At 35.6% G+C, this 24,828-nt stretch overlaps 1 protein-coding gene across 17 annotated transcripts in view; it reads right to left on the bottom strand.

The window, feature by feature from the left end:
• ROBO2 (roundabout guidance receptor 2) overlaps positions 1-24,828 on the bottom strand; it is a 1,473,778-nt gene that overhangs the window by 563,382 nt on the left and 885,568 nt on the right. The window lies entirely within an intron of this gene.

Raw genomic sequence — 24,828 nt, 5'->3', positions numbered from 1 at the left:
AATCTGGTTTAACTGAGTTAAATGGAAAATATTTAAACCAGAATGCCCCATTTCTCACTAGGTTCAAGCAATGAAGGATTTAACATGGGTAGACGGTGAAACTAATCAAATTATTAGCCAAATTACTCTGCTAACAGAATATCAAAAAATGTTTAAATTATTAACAAAGACTATCAAAACCAGAGTACATATTCATGTTGGCATAATACTGCTAAACAGTGTTCAGTTCAATTCAGTCACTCAGTCATGTTCAACTCTTTGCGATCCCATGAACCGCAGCATGCCAGGCCTCCCTGTCCATCACCAACTCCCAGAGTCCACCCAAACCCATGTCCATTGAGTTGGTGACACCATCCAACCATCTCATCCTCTGTTGTCCCCTTCTTCTCCTGCCCTCAATCTTTCCCAGCATCAAGGTCTTTTCAAATGAGTCAGCTCTTCACATCAGGTGGCCAGTGTGTTTCCCATTAATTTGCCCAAACGCAGGTTTATAAGAATGGGGATTCCTATGTGTAAGAATTCTGTCAAACAAGACTGGCCAGGTACAATTTTTAAATCGCCTCTTCATCTCAGTATAAAAAAAAAAAAAAAACTGTTCAGTCTCTTTCTCTTAATCATTTTTTAAGACTCTATTCAGACTTAGCTGAAATATATAATATTCTGAATACAGAGGAGGGTAATATAATTAGCTGGAAAAGTTAGAAATTTTTCAAAGCCAATGCAATCACTGTAATTCCAGCTATGCCATTGAATTCTTTGTTCCTGTTAGAAATCATAATTATTCCAGGATAATCACAAATTCCAAGACTAAAGGCAAAATTTCCTTCCATATTTTGTGTAGCGATTCTGCATTTAAAATTTTATTACCAACTTACAACTATCAATTGAATATTAACACACCATCAGTGTTTTGAGAAGTAATTATAGTATGAATCAATCCAGCTCAGGGGTAGAAAGTGATTTAACTTGAATTCTTTCAGGATAAACTTTAGAAGTTTTATAATTTTCCAAATTCCCCCCGTGTCTGCATCCTTTTAGGTTATCAAAGCAAAGGTATTAGATTGCTACATCAACTTCATTGACTTATTTCTTTCCCATATCTTCCCCAAATGTCCTGTACATTTGTGAAAAAACTTTTATTCTAGACACACTGGAATAGATGTTAGTGCATGTTACAAGTTAAAATAATTGTGCTTTCATTTACTTCTTACCATAATTATTCATTGCATTAAGAAACAGAATTTCAATGCTAAAATCAAGGTTGTTGATGCAAGTGAAGTCGCTCAGTCATGTCTGACTCTTTGCGACCACATGGACACCAGGCTCCTCCGTCCATGAGATTTTCTAGGCAAGAGTACTGGAGTGGGTTGCCATTTCCTTCTCCAGGGAATCTTCCCAACCCAGGGATTGAACCCAGGTCTCCCGCATTGCAGGGAGATGCTTTACCGTCTGAGCCACCAGGGAAGTCCTGTTGATGCAAAGCACTAACTAATTCAGTACTATAAAAGAGTGAAAAAATATTTGATGCTTACTTAATAGGGTTTATGAAAAGTTGAGGATGAAAGTCACTCCAAATTACCAATTCAAATGCTTACAAGGGCAACCTAAAGGGCAATGTTTTGAAATGGTGATTTTGGGCATTCTCATGAATTATATTTCAGCACATGAAATTGGCCAAAGTTGATGTCCTTGGATGAAAAATAATTATATATCAATATGAAAACTTTTTACTTTCCCCTTACTAGAAAAGGCAGAGGAACCAGAGATCAAATTGCCAACACTCACTGGATCAGAGAGAAAGCAAAGGAATTCCAGAAAAAACATCTAGCTCTGCTTAATCACTACACTAAAGCATTTGACTGTGTAGATCATAACAAACTGTGGAAAGCTCTTAAAGAAAGGGGAATACCACACCATCTTACCTGTCTCCTGAGAAACCTGTATGCAGGTCCAGAAGCAACAGTTAGAATCCTGTATGGAACAACTGATTGGTTCAGGATTGAGAAAGGAGTACAACAGGGCTGTGTGTTGTTACCCTGTTTGTTTAACTTAAACACTGAGCCCATCATGAGAAATGCAAGGCTGGATGAGTTACATGCTGAAATCAAGATAGGCAGGAGAAACATCAACAACCTCAGATGTGAGGATGATACCAATCTAATGACAGAAAGCGAAAAAGAATTAAATAACCTCATGATGAGGGTGAAGGAGGAGAGTGAAAAAGCTGGCTTAAAACTAAATATTAAAAAAAAAACTAAGATCATGACATCTAGTCCCATCACTTCACAGCAAATAGAAGGGGAAAAGGTGGAAGTAGTGACAGATTTCCTCTTCTTGGGCTCTAAAATCACTGCAGATGATGACTGCAGCCCTGAAATCAGAAGACAATTGCTTCTTGGCAGGAAAGCGATGACCAACCTAGACAGTGTGTTGGAAAGCAGAGACCTCACTCTGCCGACAAAGGTCCATATAGTTAAGGCTATGGTCTTCCCAGTGGTCACGTACAGTTGTGAGAGCTGGACTATAAAGAAGGCAGAGAGCCAAAGAATTGATGCCTTCAAACTGTGGGGCTGGAGGGGACTCCAGAGAGTCCCTTGGACAGCGAGGAGATCAAACCAGTCAATCTTAAAGGAAATCAACCCTGAATACTCAGTGGAAGGACTGATGCCAAAGCTGAAGCTCCAGTAGTTTAGTCACCTGATGCAAACAGCTGACTCACTCGAAAAGTCCCTGATGCTGGGAAAGATTGAGGGCAGAGAAAGAGGGAATCAGAGGATGATCTGGCTGGATCACATCACCAACGCAATGAACATGAACTTAGGCAAACTCCAGGAGATGGTGAAGGACAGGGAGTTCTGCAGTGCTGTAATCTGGGGTTGCAAAGAGTTGGACATGACTGGGCTACTGAACAACAGCATGAAATCTGTAAAACTGCAAGTTTACACAGAAGCCACTGAGAATGGATAGTTACATATTTTCTCCCTACCATCTCTGTTCCAACAAACACACACAACATTAAAATAACAAACTTCACATTATTAGAGCTCTTTACAGTTTACAAGGAACATTCAAATGCATTTTTTTCCCTTAATTTCTCAGTCTTACTGTCTGGTAACAGATAATAGCATCCCTTTCTATATATGAGAGCCCCTGGCAATCTAATATATGTGTGCCCTTTCTCCAAGGAAACTTGGATACATAATTCATATTAATGAATTAAGTTATTTCATTTTAATTAAATCACATGCTTTCATGTCATGGATATTGGTTCCAAAATAATGTGTATCATTTTTCCATTGTTGTTTGATTGTTTTACATCTGTTGACCTGCTCCTAGTAACTTCTAAACAGTTTATATGGCAGAAATTGCTAATGAAAACAAACTGTTATTTCAGCGGGAAGTAGGTGGTGTAGAAGAAAGGTGAAAGGCAAATTTAAGCAGGTAACAGTGAGTCAAAATATGGAGAACATAGTGAACACCCCCAATTTTAAAAGCACAAATTTTATTTATGGTCTTAAAGCAAATCCCAGATGTGAAATGTTCTGATATTTAGAGGGGCTGGTCTTTAAGGAAAATGCTACAACGGCTTTCCTGTGACTGCTCAAAAGAATGCTTCAAATCAAATTCAAATATCCTAATCTTACCACCCTCATTTTATAATTGCATCTGACCTGAACATCCATGACAGTGTAACTGACCCAATACACTGAGATTCCAGAGAGGACTCTATAATGAGGATTCATCCAAGGATTTCCCAAACTAACTCAGAAGTATCTAAGGAGAGATGAGTTGATTGAATGCTATAGTCAACTACTAAAGGTTTCCATGAAATGAGAGAAGAAACCTCACTTAATTTCAAGACAAATCAGGAAGTCTTTAGCGATAAATAATGACCTAGTATGACCTGTAATACTGCCAAGTTATCACATGTTGTGCTGGACACTCCAAAGGGCCTATCAATTTTATGTCAAAGCTCTGGCATAGATTTAGTGAATAAATACAAATTATAATGTCAAAGAGCTCAACCTTTATTTTGTGAACAATGGTAACAAAGCTAAGTTCTTACCAGTTTGTAGATTCAAAACAATGAGTGAAAATGAGCACTCTGAAGATTAAGAATCATTTCTGGCTTCACAAATATTGTTATGACAGCATGCATAAACATTAAATGTAGAATCACTGTAAAGTAGGGCATTAGACACATGGGATATAAGAATATAAGGATAATCACATGAAATATTTACAATTGAGAGTAAAGCCAAAATAAAAGTTAGAGCTTATTATCTGTCATGATCTATTAATTTCTTAACAAGTGTGACCAGTTTTTAAAAGATATGAATATACTTTAAAATACAAACCAACCACTAACCTGAATCAACTTTGTTTGAAAAACTAATCACAAGATTAGAAAATGTGAAATAAGGACATGAAGAAGATTGTACTGGAATAAATTTTAGTCACATGGACAGAAGAGTAGAATCATTTTCACATTAGATTGGCATTTGCTACAAGACCATTAGAATTTACTTGGAGTAAAAGAATCACTCAACTAGTAATAAGAAAAAGAAGAAAGGTTTTTTCAACTCCTACTTAAACTTGTTTATAATTAAAAAGAATTACAATGTTAAGTGTCTGACTTGAGATTTTATTTTGGAAATTCTATTAACTTCAATAGACCAAAACTTAAGCCCATTTTTTATTTCATTACAGTTTATAAATAAAATATTTTCATGACTAATTTTCATATGTAATATTGTTTCCGAAGTATTTCCAACTAGCTATTTCTTCAATTCCAAAATGTGCTTGTTAAGTAAATTATAAAAAACATTACCTAAATCAGCAAAGCATATCTAAAGTACAAGATACTTTCTATTCCAGCCCTAAGCTGTGTATGTAAATTATTGGCTATTTGTAGTTTTCAAGTGTAGGTGCAGAGCTCTCCTGATTTCTGTGAATTCTGTGTTATTAATTCTGCACAAAATATCTCCATTATCCAGCTCTGTGATCACACAGGTAGCTGAGCATGTTATTGTCCAAGCAAATGTGTTATGAGTCCTCAGATGATGGACTGCATTGAGGCCAGATGTCAGAGGTGCTGAAATTGATAATTCATCAGTAATTTTCTATCTGTCGCAATAACTCTGACCCATTGAACTAAATAAATATGTTTAATCACTGACTGGTCAACTTATCAAATGGTGCCCTGGGCTGAGGGGAAAGACTTGTCAGATGTAGAACAGATAAAGCAAGAACCACAGCCGAAGGCAAGGAAAAAACTGCATCCTTAATCTCTACCCTTTTCCATCTCACTTTGAGAAAATGGATTTACAAGGAAATCATATTAGGAAAACAACTTTTAGGCTAAGAAATAATAGAAAAATATTTCCTTAAAATTCTACTGCATCTCTTCTTTTCTACATAAACTAAACTGTTTATAGGTTTCATTTGATTGCACTTACATAAGGACATCTCAAGTTCAATGACAGGGAACATACTGAATGCCAATAATGGGAAAGAGCCAAGGAAGAGCTACGTCACAGAGTTACCATGCCATGTTGCAACAGTAATCGCAAATAAAGGCACCCAGTGCCTAAGATAAAACTCTTGTCTGTTCAAGGAAGCCTACGGATTGAAAATTGCTGAATATGAACAGTTACATGACAAGCCCATTCCATACAAACATTAATCATAGTTAATGAGATAAAAGCCTTAGTAACGTGTGACACTGGGTAAGTGATGGATCAGCCATCCTTTCATGGAACGTGCCAACAGCTACATGATTTTAAAGGCCAACCGCCACCACTGTCCAGAAATGGAGCAAACTGAGATTAGATGCACTGCGCTGACCACAAACACCAGTGGTGTCTCCGTCAGGATTTGCGGAGCGGCACAGAGAGCATTCTCAGCATTAAGTTCTCTGTGTCTTACGTTGCCACTTCTGTGTGCTGGCAGCCATGACAGAAAACTCTTGAACTTGTTTATTCACACTTGTTTAATCCTGATTCTATGCACTGATTCAGCCTGTGGGGTTAAGAAGATGGATGAGAGAAGCCAGGGCCATGGAGGGGTCAGGGTCATGATGTCGCTAGATCTCATTAACTGCATCACTCAAGACACCAGTCACTCCAAAGGTCACTTCATTCGAGGACTAGGGTATAGGTAAACTAGTTGGATGAAATAAACAAATTTTTCTTAGAACTGACATCACATATGAAAAGAAAATCACTCTAAATTTGTTTTCTAGTCCCAAATCTATATATTTAAAGAAGCAGATTTTAAGAAATGAAGAACAAACTACCTCTAAACTCTCAAGCAAAACTACACACATATTTTTAAAGCATCTATAGAAGGCCAGTTAGTCCATGAATTAACAATTATTTTGTTGATTTTCACCAAGTACAATTTGGCCTATTATAAATGGTAGTTAGTTTTAAAAATGAAAAAGGGACTAATATTCACAAAGTTATCACCACAGTTAGAAAAATTTCCTGTGGCAGAAAAAATAATGATGTACCTTATTTTACAGATGATACAAAATATCTGGCAGGCAGACTATGATATGAAAACTTTTCCAAAAGAACACAATGTTAAAATTTGTAAGCACTTGCTAAACAGGTTTGCAATTTAGATTATTCCTATTTCCTTAAAGCATGTGCAGGAAGACTGTTATAAAATTTCTAAATGTTCTTTTAAATAAAGACAAATTTTGTTAGAGATTATATAATTATAAATTATACATATTTTTAACACATGTATAGTATTTTTATCTTTTATTGAAGTATTAAAACTGAATCACTTTCATGGATTGTCTATTATTAAAGTGACAGTGTTAAAAGAAAAAAAACATAATGGGAATTATGATGTTTATTTCTGGTGGTATTTTTTTCTTTTACTCTACTGTAGTGTCCAACATTTCTAAAATAAGAATGTATTTATAGCCAGAAAAAAGATAGAAAAATTAAAGACAAAATAATGAAAAATAAAGAAAAAGACACATAGTATAAAGGTTTCTATAGTAATTTATATAGGATGGCTCCAAAAAGAAGAGCAATGTATATATGCCCGCTTAAATGTAATTATGAAATATATGCCCACTTAAATGTAATTATGAAATTAATTTCATATAATTACGAAAATTTCAGTAAATGGCAAAACATGTATTTTACTGAATATTTTTTACACTAAGTGTAAGTCAAATATATCTCAAAAATTAGTTTATTTGCTTCATATATTTCTTTTAGAGAAACAAAACAAGATCCAATTTATACACTAGAAACTTATGTTTGTTTACATTAAATATCAAAATACCAGAAACACTGATCTAGAATGTACATAAATTTTCAAAATAATTTTATCTTAGACCTGGATGCCTATTTGAAAAAAGAAAAATGACTTAATTACTTGGTGACTGCATAAATGTGGATCCATGATCAGCTAAATCCTCAAAAGATATAGATGATTAAGGAAAATCTTCATTTTACCAGCAATATTATCAATTATTTATTGCCAGCCAGAATGTATATAAATTAAGGGTGAAAAAAATATAAAAAATTATATTATCTGGGATAAGAAGAAAGGTTTTTTTCACAGACTAGGGTAAGGGCCAGTTAAAAACACTGCTGCTGAATTCACCTGATATTCAAGGCTGGCTCTTCTCAGTTTCTGGAGGTCAAACATAAATGATATGTTGGAAATATCTTTTTTAAATGAACTTAATCCAGTAAGTGCACGCAAACCCTCCACAGAAGTTCAGATAGACTTTCACTTTTCTGGATGACAAATGATTTAGTGTAATCTCTTTACTTTAAATTCAAGAAAAGAGACTCAGAGAAGTTAAAAGGTTTGCCAAAATCATAGAAATACTTAATAGAAAAAGCAGTTAGAGCTTGGTCCTTTCTGGGAAAAGAAATTTCCCAAATTATCTTTTCCCTACACTGCTATCTGCTGAAACTCGCTCCGGCATTTGTCATTTCGAGCCTGGCTCTCATCAGGTTGGGGCTTTGATTAAGTCAGTTCACCTCACAAAGCCTCAGTTCTACATCTGAACCACAAGGCGGGTGACGAATCTCTAACTTTCCTCCAACCTCCAGCTTCTACACACACTTATTATGATGACCTGACTCACCCGAAGGTCGCTCTTTTTTTTTTTCCCCTGATTTAATCCTACATCCATTTCTTATGAGAAAGCTTCCATTAATGCCCCTGTAATTAACATCAAACCCAAATGGAATGAATGGGAGATTTTCTTATGCACAGGATAAGGACCCTTAAATAAGAATGAATAATGATAATATTTCCCAGAAGACAACTATGGCAGCCCTCAAGTATGATTAACTAGACCACTCCTTGTCTTTCTCCACAGAAATAGAACAGTTCATTTGCATGTCATCTGATATAAAGAGAGATCCTAGCATATAATGGGTTATTACCACTGGGTACTTCATTAGTAAAGCTTTTCCTTATGATGTGACAGAAAAGAGAAAGACAAAGTAAATTGAGATTCTTACATCTCTATTAATGACACACACATATGAAGATTAGATTCTATCAGCTTATCCGTCAATCCTAAAGAACCAAACAAGTAGTTAGGAAGGATTTTGTAAGTTGACCTCTTTCAAGGTAGTCCAATTTAAAAATAGGATTTTGAGAGAAGCTGCTTTTAAAAGAAAATCCTATATAAATATTAAACACAGCATATCCCTCCTCCTTTTAAGAACATTCAAAGCAGATCCAGGAAGAAAACAAAAATAAATTAGCCTTTCTATCAAGTCACTCTTGAATCTGGACATGAGGGTCCTAGGGAATTATATGTTATAAATGAGTGGTTGGATACAAAATGCAATTAATTTAATAGCTTATAATCTCAAAGGACTTCAAGATAAGATGTGTAAGACATATGCATAAGTGAGATTTTTCCAAGGACTTTTCATGAAATGTGATTATACTAAATTTAAGGAATCATTCCTACTTTACGGAATTCTTTGTGAATAAAAAAGTGATGAGACTAAATAAGTCACTAGTGCTTAAGTTTTGTTATTTTGTTTCCTTATTATGAAGACCGATTTCCTTTCAGGGAAATATAAAGCAAAGCTACAACATATATAACTGTATGTAATTTTTAGGTTCTCTTCTGACCACATCATCATATTGGTCTTGATTTACCTATACTTCCTTAAAATTCCAAGAAAGAACACATAATTACTGTCTGGCATGCTGAAGCAAAATCTGCAACATCCATGTGCTATATGCTGTGCTTCCTTGCTTAGTTGTATCCAACTCTTTGCAACCCCATGGACTGTAGCCTATTGGGTTCCTCTGTCCATGGAGATTCTCCAGGCAATATTTGAGTGGATTGCCATGCTGTCCTCCAGGGAATCTTCCCAGTCCAGAGACTGAACCCAGGTCTCTTGCATTACAGGCAGATTCTTTACCGGGTCCTTTTCTTTCCTCAGTGTTACACGGAACAAATATATTCTCTCTTTACTATGACAGTTCTTGATGTGCTTAGCGAGAACTACCAGCACTACCCATTGCTCCTCAAAAATGATCCCAATTCCTTCCACTTATTCTACCTGCAACAGTATTAAATCCTCAATATTTCTCTTCTAATAGTATTCCAGTTAACAGTGAATTTAAACTGGGTTTAAATTCAGAACTATTAATGATATTCCCCCCATATTTTTAACAGCAAAAATATCAAGCCAGATCACATTTCTCAATCTGAACTATTAATGACATTTAGCTGCTGCTGCTGCTGCTGCTAAGTCGCTTCAGTCGTGTCCGACTCCGTGCGACCCCATAGACGGCAGCCCTCCAGGCTCCCCTGTCCCTGGGATTCTCCAGGCAAGAACACTGGAGTGGGTTGCCATTTCCTTCTCCAGTGCATGAAAGTGAAAAGTGAAAGTGAAGTCGCTCAGTCGTGTCCGACTCTTAGCGACCCCATGGACTGCAGCCCACCAGGCTCCTGTGTCCATGGGATTTTCCAGGCAAGAGTACTGGAGTGGGTGCCATTGCCTTCTCCGATGACATTTAGAGTAAGAGATTTTTTGGCAGTTTTATCATAGACCGTGTTCACTAGGTCAAGTATTAGGGACTCTTTATTCTTAGGAACAGTCACTTCTCTCTTACTTTAATGGAATTCCCCCCTTCTCTCCCCTTCATTAAAAAACCCTATAATTAAATGCAAAATCCATGATGGAGCAAAAATCAAAAATAGAAAAAGAAATTCTCAGGACTGCACATAGAACATACCACAAGTTGAATTTATTCATTCTAAACAGTGAATCTGTGAATCTGAATAAGTGAATTTTAAGGAAATTTGAACATTTAACAAAAAATATGAATTCATCAATGTTTAAGCAAAACACTTCATATTTCAAAGTCATAACGTAAATTATTGCTTTTTAATAACACATTTTATATACTTATATCTACTTAAGGATTTAACTTATTGGTTTTAACCTTTTATTTTGAACTAATTATAGAGTGACAGGAAGTTTTAAGGATAGTACAGAGATGTCCCCTGTACCCTAGAGTCAGTTTCTGCTCAGTGGCTACATCATAGATAATGATAGTACTATACCAAAACCAGGAATTTAGCACTGGTACAATGAATGTGTTTCTGTGTCATTTTACCACATGTGTACATTTGTGTAACCATCATCACAACCAAGATACACAACTATTTCATGCCTACAAAGACTACCCTCTTGCTCTCCCTTCATAAACACACCCATGCCTCTCTCCCCACCATCTCTAAAACTAGGCAGTCAGTAATCTCTTTCCATCACTATAAATTTGTCATTATGAGGAGGTTGTATAGATGGAACCATATAATATGTGACCTTTTGAAATGGCTTTTTTCACACAGCATAATGCCCTTGAGAGCTCTCTAAGCCATTGTGCATATCAATAATTCACTCCTTTTTATTATTGAGTAGTATTCCGTGGTATAAGGTGGTTTGTTTAACCATTCACCTATTGAGGGACATTTTAATTGTTGTTTATGTTTATTGCTCTCATAAATAAAACTGCTCTTAAAGTTATATACTTGTTTTTTAGCAGATGGAAGTTATTATTTTTTCTTAGAAAAGTACCCAGGAGTGCAAATGTATGGTAAGTGTTTTCAGAAATTATCAATTTTCAGAGTGACTGTACAATGATTTAAATGATAGGTAGTGATAGCTCATCATAATCTATTTTAATGTGCATTCCCCTAAGGCTAAGTGATTTTTAAAATCTCTTCAAGTGCTTATTTGCCAGCCATACATCCTTTTTGGTGAAATATCTCTTTATATCTTATCATTTTTTCTAACTGGATTATTTGTCTCATTTAATGTTGAGCTTTGAAAAATCTTTATACATTTTAGGTATGAGTCTTTAGACAGACATATGTTTTTTGCAAATACGTCCTCCTAATATTTAACTTGTCTTTGTATCCTCTTAACGAGATCTGTCAGAGAATAAAAGTTTCTGATTTCAATAGTGCCAAATTTATTTATCTTTCTGGTTTGTGCTTTGGTATCATGTCTAAGAAATCTTTACCAACCCAATGTATCCAAGATTTTTGTCCTATTTTCTAAAAGTTTTATAAATTTAAAATTTACGTTAAAATACTTGGTTCGTTTTTTAATTCATTTTTGTATCATGTTTGAACTGTAAGTTGACCTTCTTTTTTTGCCTTTGAATATAAAATTGCTCCAAGTTATCACTTATTGAGAAAACAACTCTTCTTCCCTTAGTCAATTTTTAAGTTAAATATAAATAAATAGTTATCTGAAAGCCAAATTGACCAATGTTAACATTATGTTCTGAACTTCATTTTACAATATACATAACCATGAGATAATGCATGCTAATATGTTAATAACTTCCAAAGAACTGCAGAAAGTATTATAAGAGTATCATTGCTATTATCATACTCCTTTCTCTATAAAACTTAGTCAAGTTATCTTTAGATATTAAATGACAGATGATTCTTCTTATAAATTGGATTCTTAAGCTCTAAGATGCTTTGGCCTGCAAACATGTCAATAAGAGCTGAAAGTGATGGATTTTCCTGATACTGATATTTGACAACTAGGAACTGTACAGAGAAAATCAAATTACTTGAATAAACTAATGAGCTCTCAAATGTCAATACATAACTAAATAAAAAAAAAAAAGCAAATTTTACTCTTTCTGGTGTTTGTTTCCTTTAGTATCCCATGAATCACAGAATTATAGCACCAAAATGAAGCTTTAGACTTCATCCAGCATTCTCATTGTATATATACAACTGGATACCCAGTTTCTGGGTAGAATACCTAAAACAAATGCTAATGATTTCTTCTGCGTGTCAAATAATTTTGTTTGTTTAAATGAATCAATGAGACCATTTAGCATGGTAGTTCAGAGAAGGCAATGGCACCCCACTCCAGTACTCTTGCCTGGAAAATCCCATGGACAAAGGAGCCTAGAAGGCTGAAGTCCATGGAGTCGCTGAGGGTTGGACACGACTGAGCAACTTCACTTTCACTTTTCACTTTCCTGCATTGGAGAAGGAAATGGCAACCCACTCCAGTGTTCTTGCCTGGAGAATGCCAGGGACAGGGGAGCCTGGTGGGCTGCCGTCTATGGGGTCGCACAGAGTCGGACACGACTGAAGCGATTTAGCAGCAGCAGCAGCATGGTAGTTAAGAAAGCAAACTCTAGGCAGAGGCTGTCTGGGTTCAAATCCTGCTCTTCTTACTATTTAAAAATTGTTAAGTTAAGGTGTTGGGTTCAGATATAATAGAGATAAAATAATAAGTTGTTTAGAGAATTATACTAAAAATAAACCATGAATATAAAACACTTAAAATTCTTGGCATTTAGTAAACATCAGTGATTTTTTTTTACTAACTTTCTACCTAGAAAATTCATTTCACCTGGTCCATGATTCTCAGCAAATCAACCTTTCTTTCCTCTCAATTTTCACATCTTTAGGCATTCCTCACTCTAAGACTTACATTTTATACCATTGTTGAGCACTCTGGGATGGCGTGAATCATGCCCTGTTCTGGATTTTGTGCTTAAAAAAAAAACCACAGCTATCACAAAATATACCATCTCAATCATTTTTTTTAATTATTATTATCTTTTTTACTTTACAATATTGTATTGGTTTTGCCATACATCGACATGCATCCACCACGGGTGTACATGTGTTCCCCATCCTGAACTCCCCTTCCACCTCCCTCCCCATACCATCCTTCTGTGTCATCCCAGGGCACCATCCCCAAGCTTCCTGTATCCTGCATCGAACCTGGAGGGAGGAGGGGGGGATGATTTGGGAGAATGGCATTAAAACATCTCAATCATTTTTAAGTGTACAGGACTTCCCCTCGTGGCTCAGACGGTAAAGCGTCTGCCTACAATGCGGGAGACCCAGGTTCGATCCCTGGGTCAGGAAGATCCTCTGGAGAAGGAAATGGCAACCACTCCAGTACTCTTGCCTGGAAAATCCGATGGGTGGAGGAGCCTGGTGGGCTGCAGTCCATGGGGTTGCAGAGCTGGACACGACTGAGCAACTTCACGTCACTCGGTCAGTAGTGTTAGGTATATTAACACTGTTGTGCAACAGATCTCTAGGACTTTTTCATCATATACACCTGAAACTCTGTACCTATTAAACAACTCTAGTTTTAAATATCAGAATCCTCAGCAACTAGTTGAGTATGTAGAAGCTTGAAAGTACCATATAAAAATGTAGCAAATTAGATTTGCATCATCACTAGATCACAAACTCTTTTCTTAAACTTCTGACAAATTTTCCTTTGAAATGCCATTTCCTATCTTTCTGGTATTAACTCATCAAATAAATTCAGCCTTTCTCTTCCCATACCTTAATTTGAAGTAGATATCCTACCTTCACAGTTTTCCATGTTCTAATTCACCTTTACTGCCTGTAATATACCTTGCATATCTTACAAATAACATTCCCATTAAAAAAAAAAAAAAGGTGAAGTCTCTCAGGTCTTCTAGTAAGGGACATGTAAGTTACTTAGTTTGGTTTTACTCAGTTGCTCACTCCTGTCTGACTCTCTGCAGCCCAATGGACTATAGCCCACCAGGTTCCTCTACTGTGGAATTTTCCAGGCAAGAATACTAGAGTGAGTTGCCATGACATACTCCAGGGGATCATCCCAACCCAGGGATTGAACTTGCATCTCTTGTGTCTCCTGGATTGACAGGTGTATTCTTTACCACTGCACCACCTGGGAATCCCCCTGTCCCATCACTTCATGGCAAATAGAAAGGGAAAAGTGGAAGAAGTGCCAGATTTTACTTTCTTGGGCTCCAAAATCACTTCAGATGGTGACTGCAGCCATGAAATTAAAAGACGCTTGCTCCTTGAAAGGAAAAATATGACAAACCTAGACAACATATTAAAAAGCAGAGACATTGCTTTACCGACAAAGGTCTGTCTAGTCAAAGCTGTGGTTTTTACTGTAGTCATGTATGGATGTGAGAGTTGGACTATAACGACAGCTGAGAGCTGAAGAATTGATGCTTTAGAATTGCAATGCTGGAAAAACTCTTGACAGTCCCTTGGACAGTAAGGAGATCAAACCAGTCAACCCTAAAGGAAATCAACCCTGAATATTTATTGCAAGAACTGATGCTAAAGTTGAAGTTCCAATACTCTGGCCACATCATGTGAAGAGCTGACTCATTAGAAAAGACCCTGATGCTTGGAAAGGTTGAAGGCAAGAGGAGAAGGGAGCATCAGAGAATGAGATGGTCAGATAGTATCAATAATGGAATGGACATGAATTTAAGCAAACTGGGAGACAGTGAAGGACAGAACAGCCTGATATGCTGCAGTCCATGGGGTTGCAAAGAGTCGGACATGACTTAGCAACTGAACAACAACAAGAATTCTAGGCCCTACTTGTGATGCTACTCAACGGGCCAGTGACTTGGGCCAAACAGACTTTTCTTCCTGCCTATAACCTGGGATGGTACAGTTGCTAGCAGCCTTTGGGAGGATCAATTTTTTAACAGGCTTAGTCTATCCAGTAAGTAACCATGGGTTATTCTGGGTGGTAGAATTTCTGCAAATGCAAAAAAGCAAAATAAACATAAATAAGTCTAGATTCTCAACATCTGTCTGTCATATAATCAAAGCACCCACCTCTCTTATAATGCTTGCTTGACTTTTCTGCAAGAGTCAAAGACACTATTGATGTCTAAGCAGTCCCAGAAAGTTAGTGCTAGGGAACTTCAGAGAGTTCATAGAAATCCTAAACAGGGGCCCAATATTATTTTCCTAGATTAATTCTTATAAAATACATACCCTATTGACAAAAATGTATGAGTGCCCCCTAATTAAGAAAGAAGTGGTTGAAAATATTATTTTTGTATTTGAAAATCTCCTAAGAGGGAAACCAGTTCTAATGATTTAGAGTGGAAAAAAATATGTTGATATTACAACTGAAGCTCTCATCCTTCAGCAGTTAAGTCACAGGCTGTGACCAACTTCTCCAAAAAAAGAAATTTCCAGAGTTGAAAAATTTTCACCTGCTGCTTTTATTTCTGTACTTCTCTTAAGAGCTTAACATATATACTGAGTTATGCATGGAAAAAGCACAACTTTCTTTATGTAATTATAGAAACCTTGTGGGAGCTGCTTCAGAATTGAATGATGTGTGTATTATAATTATCAGAAACAAATTCAATCTAAAGAATAAAAATTGGAAACCTATCATTCTGATGAAACACTTATCTTAAGCAGAAAATCATACAAGTTGCTGTAAAATAATTATGTTTCCTAACTACCATGTCAACCTATATACCTTTTCAGTAGAATCGACTTTTATTTACAAACCACTTGAAATCGAATAAATTGAAGGTTTATAGGTGGGAAACCCTCCAAACCTTAAATAGGCAACTCTTGTGCATGCGTACATGCTAATAAGTCACTTCAGTCACATCCCACTCTTGAGACCCTATGAACTTGGGATTCTCCAGGCAAGAATACTGGAGTAGGTTAGACATTTCTTACATTTACCTAAAAAAAAATTCTGAAATTGAAAACAAGAGCTGGAGCAACAGATCTTTGTCTTAATATACCTTAGTACCACTATAAATATTTTTGACTGTCATTCCATGGATAGGATTTACATGTTTACAGAGCTCAGGATTAAATTGGTTTTGGAAATAATCTTTTGAAGAGGACATCGCAATTTCTCTTTTCTTTGTGTGCTTTCTTGGAATCAGAATTAATTCAAGGTAATTTGAGTGGATGGAAACTTGAGACTTGTAAAGGGAGAAGGGTTGAATACAATTAATTCAATCAACAGAAACCCGATATCAAAATAGAGCATTACAACTCTCTGAGTAGTTCATAAGTTCAAACACATACTCCAGGCATAGAAATTTCACACCTTCATTTGTAAAAATTAAATAAGAGACCTTTGTATCAAATGACTTGATGGAGAATTACAAAATTAAAAGCCACAAGACAAAACAGCCCAAATAACATAGATGTGTGCATGGCACACACATGTGTCTTCTAACATTATTCTCTAATACCTAAAAAATGCCGTAATATTTGAAATTGTCTTTTGCTTCTAGTTAGACATTTTAGATTGATTTCTCTATGTCTATACATCCTTGCTTTATAATACTGTCAACTGAGTTTACAAATTTCTTTTAAAACAGATTCTTGGACCAACACCGTGAATGCAAGGCAGTATGAGATCTGTAGAGCACAAACAATATTTTGATTCTGATCATTATTTTTCCTTAATATGGTCTCTTACTAGTAATTATGCTTGCTATAAGATAAAAGGCCTCTATTAATTTGCTAGGGTTGCCATCACAAATACCATAGTGCCTGTGACTTAAAAGCAGAAATTTATTTTCTCAGAGTTCTGGAAGCTAAAACCTAAGATAAAGGTGTTGGCGGTTTGAGTTTCTTCTTCCTTGAGGACGGTGACCACCTTCTGATTGTGTTCTTATACGGTCTTCCCTCTGTGCACAGGCATCTTTGGATGTCTAAACATCCTCTTCTTATAAGACCACCAGTTAGAACAGATTAGGACCCACCCTAACTGCTACGTTTTAATTTAGCTCTTTAAAGACCCAATCTCCCAACACAGTCATAATCTGAAGTACTAGAAATTAGCACAAATTAGAGCTCCAATATGTAAATTAGGGGGCCACTATTTAGTTCGTAACATGGACCAAGTATGTTAAGGTATGAGTAGTTTTCGGTGGTTGTCTGTATACCCTCCCCACAAAATCTCTTCATTCTCTGTTGAAATCTATAGTAACAGGGGCTTCCCTGGTGACTCTGACTGTGAAGAATCTACCAGCAATGCAGGAGACCCAGGTTAGATCCCTAGATCAGAAAGATTCCGGTGGACGAGGAAATGGCAATGAACTCCAATACTCTTGCCCAGAGAATTTATGGACAGAGGAGCCTCGTGGGCTACAGTCCATGGGGTTGCAAAAAGTCAGACACTACTGAGCAACGAACTCATATAAATAAAGTGATCATGAAAAAGCCAGTGGCTCCTCTATTTTTCTTGGTCAACATCTATGAAAATCAGTTTCTCTTGACTAGTTGCTTCCTATACATTTAAATAGAAAGGTTTGCTTGTTTTAGTAAAGTTGTGTCATGAGAGCAGTACATTGGTTTCCTACTCCTGGAATTACTTAATCAACTTTTATTGCAATTACCATTAATTTCTTATTCTAAAACTTCCTAGTAAATTAAAAAACATAGACTTTTAAGATTTTTCAAAGGAAAAATAACATGGGAACAGGAAAGGTTATGTCAGTTATTCTTAGGAAAGATAATGTCATCTACTGAGAAGCCAGAATAGTCTCCTCTTTCATGACAAATAAAAAAGTGGGAGAAAGTGAAGTAAGATTCAAACAGCAAGATTATTCAACTTAACTGGGGCCAAAATCAACATGGTCTGGTAAGAAGTTTCACAAAGGGAAGTAATTTCAGAATATATTTCATCAAATCATACCTACGTGAATTAAATAACTAGGTCAAAGACCTAGTTCATGATCGACCACCCAGTGACTTCACATAATTAATTAGTTCATATTTTAATTAATTAAATCATATATTAAAATATGGACATGTACCACAAGGAAGTATAATATGCCAGCCAGTCAATAATATTTCATCAAATACTGACAATGTTTTATAGCTATGCTTTATACAAAGAGGGGTGCTAGGTACATTGAATTCAATAACACTACTAAATACTGTTTTATCTACACTTAAAAGTTACATATAAGTCTTCAAAAAGTTAAGTTACCATATGACTAACCAATTCCACTCTTAGCTATACACCCAAGAGAATCCCCAAATGAAACCATAGGTCACACAAAAACTTGCAAGAATATTCATAGCAGCATTATTCATAATTGACAAAAAGCGGAAACCCAAATTCCCATCAATGTATGAGTGAATGGAAATATGTGGTATATTCACACAATAGAATATTATTCAACATTGTAAAGAAATAAAGTACTGATATATCCTACAACAAAGTTGATCATTGAAAACATACTGAGGAAAAGAAGCTAATCAAAAAAGACCATATACTGTGTGATTTCATTTATATGACATGCACAGGGCAGGCAAACATATAGAGGCAGATAATGGATCAGTGTTTGCTTAGGGATACTGCAGAAGGGATCCAGGAGAATGAGAATTGGCTGCTACTGGGTACAGAATTTCCTTTAGAAGTGACAAAAATGTTCAAATTAGATTGTGGTATTGGTTGCCCAACCCAGTGAATACACTTAAAAAACAAAAAAAATTAAATTGTATATTTTAAATGGGTAAATAATATGTGAACTGGCAGTAGAGCATGAGATGGTTAGATAGAATCACTGACTCAATGGACATGAATTTGAGCAAACTTGGGGAGACAGTGAAGGACAAGGAAGCCTAGCATGCTGCAGTCCATGGGGTCGCAAAGAGTCAAAATGAGTTCGTGACTGAACAACAACATATCTCAATAAAGTATTATTTTTTTTAAAAAAAGTTCTCCATGGCTCAGCCTTTTCTCAATTTATCTCATGTGTTTTTGGAGCATAGAAGTATTTTGCCTGGATAACATTCATTTACAGCTAAAAGTAAAGAAAAGAAAAAGAAAAAAAATTACATATTGATTAGGAAATATCAGTGAAACAATTCACCTTGTGTTCGTTTTTAATGCCACCTGTGACCTCTGTTACTAAAGTCAGTCTACTTCTATAACCTTTCTTTCTTGTACAGATAAAACATCAATTTAGTTTTAGATTTAAAGCAAACAGGATCATTATGTTTGTAGAGTGTTCCATAGCTCTGCTCTTCTAGCAATCTGTGACTTATAAATAATGCAAGACCTTTTCCTTCTCTAAATGACTTTCTTGAGGCATGAGTCTTCATACATGGAAACAAAAAAGTGGAAAGAAAAAAAGAAAAAAAAATGAAAGAAGAGAAATAAATCACCCCACAGTCATGGAATTCCATCTATTTCTAGCTCCCCAATTGAATTATGAACCACATCTGTTCTATTTTGTAGTTGCATCAAAAGCCAACTGTCAAACATTTAGCTATTTTTTTAAATTTTATCAAAGTAAAAGTAAATCATAGCTAATCTGAAAAGTTGTGTTTTAGTTTTGCTTTATAAGGGGAAGAAAAAAAAAGATCGGTTTCTAAGTGACCCCTGACCTTTGAACCACAACCTTTTTGCCACTAAAGCATTCAGCACCTCATTTAATCTCCTCTCTCTGCACTGGCTCAGTGCAAAGAAAAGGAAACGGAAAAAATAATCTGGGAACTTCATCAATTTTTCATGAATTTTCATTTAGGCCAGAACCCCGTCTTACCCTGGTCGATAGATCAAGCTGCTGTCATATATTTACCACCTGGGGCTACAGCTGCCATCTCTAGGGGCTGCCACTGACCCAGGCTGCATCAGAGTCAGCCTCAATCTGTGTGAGGACCCGCGAGCTCCTCCTGCTCCAAACACAGGGAGCATCGGAGTTCAAACTGAAACTCTATCTGAACCAGTTAGGCCTCAGCTCTCTTGGTGGTCCCATCGGAAAACTGTGTGTTCAGTTCTTCAGTGCCAAGTGCCTTGCTTGTAGGCCCTGCAATTCTGTTTTCTACATATGTAAAAGTCACTTTTTTTTTTTTCTTGGCTAAAAACCTTCTTTGAGTTCAAGTGTTTTAAAAAGTACTTTCTGGTTTGTTTGTTGTTTTTTGTTTGTTTTTTTCCCCAAAGCAAGAAGATAAAAAAACAAATATGAGCAAAGTGATTCAAATCTCCACTGCAATGATAAGTTCTAAATAGCTTTTTCTGGCATTATATTGTTCCCTTTCATAAACTGAACTGTGTATTTAAGAAAAAACAAGAGAGAATAAATATAGTACGATAAAAAAAATAGGCTAACTTCCATACAATCAGTTAAGACAGATGGTTATCAATAAAACTGCACACTTCATATGACAACAGGAAGCAAGACTGTTGAAATTTGAAATAAAAATCAAGATGAAGCAGAGTCAAAAATTCCAGATTTTTTATCAATAATTATTTCACGATAAAATTTGTAAGTTTTTTTGCTACTTATCCATATATTCTTAAGCACCATATATACACTTAAATCCATTCTCAACTGATTTTGACCCTCTCCCCAGCCCCCGCCCCATCAAGAGGACCTTTGACAGAACCTGGAGAAAGATTTTGTTGTCATGACTTGGGCTGTTGTTGTTTAGTCGCCAGGTTGTGTCTTAACTCTTTTGCAATGACTGTAGCACTGTAGCCTGCCAGGCTCCTCTGTCCATGGGATTTTCCAGGAAAGAACACTCGAGAGGGTCACCAGTTCCTTTTCCAGGGGAACTTCCCAGGGATTGAATTCATGTCTCCTGCAGTGACAGGTGGATTCCTTACCACTGAGCACCAGGGAAGCCCACAACTTGGATTGCAGGGGTCCTACTGGCAACTCCTCAGTAAAGACCAGAGATGCTGCTATATATTCTATGATGCACAGCAGAGCTCCTACAACAGGGAATTACCCCATCACAAAGGGTAATAGTGCAGAAGTTGGAATACCCTGCTGTGGTTCCTCATACCCAACTCAGATCTGAATTCTTGAAAGAACAGGCGCTTGTCATGTGCCACTCCAACTTCACCACCTACTCACTCATTCTTCAGCTGCTGTACTTTCTTTCCATCCCTGGAGCCCACAGGTACTTTTAATTAGACCACCCTGTGGCATTTGCATTGCCAAATACTTCTCTTTCTTAAAATCATCTGCTTATTTTTCTTGTCACTCCATTTCTCATATTCTATCACCTCAATACCTTCTCTGAGCCTCCTGCACTAGAATCCTTTCCTTTGCCTGCCATTAAATGTTAGGGTTCCAAACAATGAAAATGATCTCAGGTCTTATCAACCACTCCCTACAAAGAGCTTGCCTGGGTATTCACATCCACGTCTATCTACCCCCATGGCTTCAACTTCCATCTGGGAAAGACCTGTCAATTCCAGGAGCTCTTTTCGTAATGGAACATGGCATATTTTTACCTTGCTATTATTTCATTGGTATGTCAAACAATGCAACTACACTGACTCCACTCTCCTATTCCCACTAGAGCTATTTCTCCCGTATCTGCCATCCCTTTCTCTGGTAGGTATCATAATACACCTAGTCACTCCACCAAAAACATCTGGGAATTACCTTTATCTCCCAAACCAACCACAAACTGATACAGTTTCTAAGTATGATTCAAACTATTGCCTTCTTACAATCCTCACTGTTTCATACAATTTAAAATCTACCATATACTTTTCTCTGAATGATTTTATAGCTTCTAACTCTACTCTGATTTCAGTCTTCATCACTTGAACCTAATCTTCAATTTTCTTTCTAACATTCGCCTTTTACGTAGCAAAAAGTCTAGATTTTAGGATTTACCACATGACTCATGCTGCCCATCAACCTCATATCAAGCTACCTTCAGTTCTCCAAATACATAGTGTCTTCAAGCTTCCATTCTTTCCTTTAACAACTCATACATAGATGTGCCATAATTGAGCAATTATGCCGTATCCTAAAATATGAAGGCCATTTATATGACCCATGGTGGCTCCTATCAGTTTATAAAAATATACCTTGGTTATCAATAGTACTGACAAACCACAATGCTTTGACCTAGATTTCCATATTAACACATTTTATGAAACACACAAGGAAAGGAAGAATACTGATGAGCTAATGTGAAAAGGATGAGCAGCATATAAATGGATATTATTTGATCTCGTGTTGGCTCAAATGGCATGAACTGTTGACAGGGCATTAGAAGAAAGAATTTTATTCACTAGCTGAATCCAATTTAGAATCCGTCTTATTCTCCTCTCTAAGTCAGAAGCATTTTTTAGCATTCCTCAAAGCTTACTGATTTAAAAAATAAAGAAAAATGCTACTTACACATTACATGAAAAAAAAAATTCATGGTTTCAAAATTTCCTTCTCAGTTTGATTCATTATTAATGACACAACTAGGAAGAGAGAAATCCTTTCAGTTAAATAAAAGTGCAAGGTGCATGTGTGTTAGAAGCAATTTTAAGAGAGATAAGGCTCAGAAAACAAAATAAGTTTATAGCTGTCCAACAAAAAAGTGACTGGTTGATTTATATAAAATTTAATATTAAGAAGTAAGTTAAGGATTAAAAATAGAGTTATTTGCTTAAAATAAATAAGCTAACAGGATATATATTACAACATAGGGATTACAGCCCATATTTTATAACAACTATAAGTGAAATTTAACCTTTAAAAATTGTAAATCACTATATTGTACACCTGAAATGCCTATAATATTGCACATCAACTATACTTCAATTAAAAAAGTAAAAAGCATTATTTGCTATTGAGTAGATAAAATAAAACTTTTAATTAAAACTTCTTTCTTTTTTTATATAAAATGAGCCAGATTTCATTTGATTGTTTTTCCAAATATGGCATAATTCTCTAAAACTGAAAATTAGAACAAACATGCCCTGATCCTGAATTCCCCATTAACTTATGGTCTGAGTCTTTGGTCACCCAGCCATAAGGGGTTTCATTCTATTTATAAAAGGAAAAAAATAATGCCTGTTACATTTACTATAAAGGGAGCCTGTGGCGGGAAATGTCAATAGAATTGACACTGAAATATTTTGATATGTTTGAAATGTTCCAGAAATAAGATAATTCAAAACAAAAATAGGCAGTTTGGAACATTTGCTTTCTTGAGGTTTTGGGTATATATCTCACTAAACTGCATTTTAAACTAACTGCTTTTAAAAGAAAGTTATAAAAATGAAATTACTTAGCTTATTGTTGTTGTTTTACTAGCTAAGTCATTTCTGACTCTTTTGCAATGGTCTATAACCCGCCAGGGGATTTCACAGGCAAGAATACTGGAGTGAGTTGCCATTATCTTCTCCTGAGGATCTCCCCGATCCAGGGATCTAACCTGATCTGGTACAAAATGGCATTGCTAGCAAAAGTTCTAATGCTTATATCTCAAAGTACAAGTGCTTCACAGAATAAATTAGGGTTTTAGAATTCGTGTAGTGTTTTCCTATTGGACGTAACACATTTCAAGCATGGAGCGGGTTCCAGATTTCCTAGTACAAACCATAAATCTAAATACTGGATGCTTAAGAGCAAAAACTTTCATTGAGACAACTAAGAAATTTTACAATTTTTTTACTAAAAGATGCTTTCATATATAAAGATAATGATATATTGTTGAGTATTTCAATACATATGTATACAAGTTTTATAATCATGTGATACCATACAGCCTGTGAGTATAGTATCAGTTAATTGTAGACATGAGCCCATGAAATATTATATCCAGGACTCCCATTCCAGCTATGTGAAAAAAAAAAAAAAAGACTCATGCATTCTGAAATACTTCAGTTATCTTATCTATGAACACCTACTGGTACATGCAAGAAGTTGAAAAGCACAAAATTTTTTAAAACTCAATTACTGCCATCTTATTCACAAATAATTCTTGATAAAATATTTCTTCAAAATAGAGAATACCAAAATTATATGATGCTGTTTAAATTGTGACACCAAATCCTCACGTATAAACCAGAAAACAAATCTAATGTATTTTGAAATCTGTTCTTGAAAACCATTCAAAAAATAAAGGTATGGAGTCAATTGTCAAATAGATGTAAAGTCTTGATATATTGATTTACTAGTGCTATTTGGGCTACATGATTAATAAATAAATATCATCTTAAGTGTCAAAGTCAGGACAAATCATTAGCTATTACTGATTATAAAATCTGAGCAAGATCTTCCTATATATGAACATTTTGACTATAAACAGAAATCACTTCTCTTCTCTAGTGCATTTTTAATAAAAAAATATAATTGCTTTTGTTAGTATATTTTCCCCTACGTGCCTTGGGTAATGATCTCTGAATTTACCCTGGAAGCAAAAGAGTTAATATAACCTAAAGAGTATATTCATTTTAAAGCTGCCCAATAAAAATTAGATATAAAAAATAATATGTATAAATATATTAAAATAGATACATATAAACAGAACAGAAATAGTTACAATAATGAACTTATGCATTATATTTGATGCCATTTTACACATAAACTCTAACATTGCCAATCATAATACTTGATTATATCTCTCATTAAAAATTCAAATTTAAAATATGATCAGCATCATTGCCACCTTGCTTTAATGTAATAATATAATACCCACACTCTTTCAATATATTAGGATGGCCAAAAATTTGTTCAGGATTCTGTATGCTATAATGG

This window comes from Bos indicus, chromosome 1, assembly GCF_029378745.1.
Source record: "Bos indicus isolate NIAB-ARS_2022 breed Sahiwal x Tharparkar chromosome 1, NIAB-ARS_B.indTharparkar_mat_pri_1.0, whole genome shotgun sequence".
NCBI lineage: Eukaryota > Metazoa > Chordata > Mammalia > Artiodactyla > Bovidae > Bos > Bos indicus.
This window is presented reverse-complemented; position numbering and strand designations above follow the sequence as displayed.